Here is a 3,708-nt window from a genome sequence, read left to right on the forward strand (position 1 = left end):
TCTGCTATTCTATGAGTGCCTTTTAGAACACACTGTCTTCCCACTGAGTATTTTTTGTTTTGTATCTTAATACATAAATTTATGTAGCTTTTAACTTTGCAGTACATTAAATATGATTTTCAATTACCTTCTAAAATGAAATAACCAATGGAATTTAGTGTTATTCTCCTAGAAAACAATGAAGATGCTAGTCAAAATTCAAGTCTACATCTTTAGAGTGATGGCTTTTATTAATATGATTTTAAAAGGAGCAGGACAGTTTGGAGAAGGAGAAAGAAGATACATACAACCCTAAAGGTTCATTTCTCTCACTCTGATTTGTGACAGAAATTGCCATTCTGCTTTAAAATGAAAAGAATAAAAATATAAAATAAGAAACTTTGAACAGGAAATAGACACAATGATTGCAAAAACAGTAATAATGTCAGAGTTAGGTAGCTCAGACTAAAAGTGATTATATACATATGTGCTTCCAGAAAAACTTACACTCAAAGTATAGTTTGGGATGGATTGCAGGGAGACCAAACCTTCTAATGCAAAAGTCTGAGAAAAGAGTATGGATGTAGTATGGATTGCCTGATAGTGATATGAAAAATATTTAAAAATATAATATTTAGAATGAGAGAAGAAATGGAGGAGAATCTGTACTATAAAGAATTTTCAGAAGATGTAGAACGCTGAGTGATAGAAAATGGTAGAACAATGAAAAACCTTCTTTAACTAATTGAGAAGAGAGCTTAAAAGCTGAGTAACTGTCATTATTGCAAGAGAACTTGCAAGAGAACTACCAAATAAAAAGTTCAATAGATTCATAAAATTTCTTTTGTTCCTACCGGTAGTTCTACTACCCGGTAGTAGAATTGCTGGATCAAATGGTAGGTCTACTTTTAGTTCTTTGAGGTATCTCCATACTATTTTCCGTAGAGGTTGTACTACTTTTCAGTCCCACCAACAGTGTATAGGTGTTCCTTTCTCCACACCAGCATCTGTTGTTTTGGGACTTTTTGATAAAAGCCATTCCCACTAGAGATTCAATTTGTATAAGAATTATTACAAATCACAATATAGGAAATAATAACATGCAAAAAATGAAATAGAAAGGTAGTTTTAGAAACTTTTGTTGTTATTCTAATATTCTAATTTGAAATTAGACATTTAAGAGGAATAATTTTATATAGAAGTATTGTTTAAAAGGTGTAAGACTGAATAATACAAACATATTTTTCTCAGCTGCATCATTTAATTTGATAACCAAAAGTAGAGCCAGCCAGTAATGGAATCACACTGCCAAAAAACAGAAAAATCAGAAAACTCGAGTGATGCTATAAAAGATTACCTTTTTAAGATTGCATATAACATTTTCTATCAATGCACAAACATAAAACTTGTAAAAATGTATCTCTGGTTATACTTGCTTAGTTGTTTTTCCAGACAACTGGGCAACAGAAATGTCACTTGATCCGTGCTTAAGTTCTTGAGAGAATCAGAAACATAATGGGCTTCAAAACACCTTAAATTGCTGGCATCATGAATGCTTCCTGCCTAATTCTGTTGGACAACAGAGACAAAGTAAGCCCTGTAATTACATCCCAGCCTGATCTATGCTTGCAGTCATGTAATTAATACTTCCTCTGTAAAGCAATGGAATAATTTAAAGAGCAGATATTTTTCAACTATGGCCTGAAAAAAAAACGTGAGAGGGGAATACATGTGCATTTTAGCTATGTGTAGACACTTCTGGGATTCCATTTGCTAAAAGAAACTGTAACTAGATTCTTAGAGCTTTCATTGTACCAAGAGATGAAAATGATACTTCCTTCCTGCTAAAGGCTATAGTAGAGGGTAGAAGAAAAGGTGACAGGAGCCTATATTTATTCCACGAGGGTTTATGAAAATGGTAAACATAATCTCAGTTCCTGGCTACCTGAGCCTTCCTAGTATGGTGCCAACCGCTTTTGCAGAGCTCAGCCAGGAAATTGGTGCAGAAATCTGGCACCAAAGGTTAGACCTTAACTTACACAGTAAAATAAAACACTAGACTCCAGCGCATCTATACTGACTTTCCAATTTCATTCATAGTTTCTAATGTCTATTTGTATTGGGCATTTACAATAGTGAATATAGGTCCTACAGAACTCACAGACACATACGTAATTGTTTTATAACATGAAAGTATAGAAAAGAGTAAGTATATAAACTAACAATATAGATTTTATTACCAAAAAGTTCCATTTTTCACAAATGTTCCAATTATAAGTACTTCAATATTATTTTCTTTTAAAGAATTTGCATACCTGCCCAGTAAAAATTCTATACTTTCAAAATCCCTCTCCATTCCCAACCAAATTCAAAATTAACTTTGTCTATTCCTTTTCAGTTGGTTCTATTTAGTATTTAGAATACACAAAGAGTAATTCTAGTGTACGCACAGGGCCAGAGAGATGGTTGTCACCTCTTCCTTAAACAAACCCTTCACTTACTTTTCATAACACTAACTACACTACCTGATTCTTGACAATAACATATTATAAAAAAGAAGTTATTCCTGATTACTCTTTTATTTCTCTACCATATTACCCTGTTGATATCCTATACAATACCTAACAATCTTGGACATTTTGTTTATTGACTTGTCTATTGTACATTTGACATATGAAGGATGACACAAAATTGTGAAAATGAAGAAACAACAGAACAACTAAGAGACTATCAGTTATCTTAGTCTGCTCAGGCTGCCGTAACAAAAGACCATAGACTGGGCAGCTTAAACCCAGAAATTTTTTCTCACAGTTCTGGAGGCTGGAAGTCCAAGATTAACAGTGCCGACCAATTCAATTTCTGGTGAGAGCTCTCTACCTGGCTTGAAGGCTGCCTCCTTCTCACTATGTCCTCTTATGGCAGCTCTCTCTTTATAAGAAACAGTAGTTTCTTATAAAATCATTAACTCCATCCTGAGGGTTCTATTCTTATGACCTAATCTACCCTAATTACCTCCACAGGCCCCATGTCCAAATACCATCACATTGGGAGTTAGAGCTTCAACATATGAGTTATGGGCACTCAGTGGATAACAATAGTATTTCAAATTTGGTGCCCCTCAACACAGCAGAAACAATGGCAAAAAGCAAATTGCTTGATTATTTGATTGGATTACTTTATAACTTTCATAGTGGTAATCTATTTTGTTCTAGCAAAAGAATACTGTTCTCAACTACTAACAACTAATATTCATTTCCAGAATAACTTGACTTGACTTATGCATCATCACTCTAGTGGCTTGATTGGTTCCATTTTATATTCATAAACTCAATTGGTTTGCTCATAAATTATGGAAGCTCTTAATTCCAATCTAAGAATTATGCCAGCAAAAACATGAACGTTTTAAGATAATGTATAATTGCGCATGAATATTTAAAGGCAATAAGCCAGATTTATATTCCGTGAAACGCAAAATAAAAATCTTAACAAAAGAACAGAATGATTGATAGGATACATCAAAATACACCACCTTTTTGGCACAAAGAGTCTAAGCTCACACATAAATAGTCCCCTGTTCTGCAGGCCAGCCTGCAGAAGAGGGAGTCCCTCTCCACTGGAGATCAGTCCATTTTTCCATTAGAAAAGAGAAAATGGGGGTTTTTAATATACTTTTGGCTTAGGAACTATGAAATTTAATATATGTTCCAATTTGCAAAAACTGGAAACACA

Source organism: Lemur catta, chromosome 13 (genome assembly GCF_020740605.2).
Source record: "Lemur catta isolate mLemCat1 chromosome 13, mLemCat1.pri, whole genome shotgun sequence".
Classification (NCBI taxonomy): Eukaryota; Metazoa; Chordata; class Mammalia; order Primates; family Lemuridae; genus Lemur; species Lemur catta.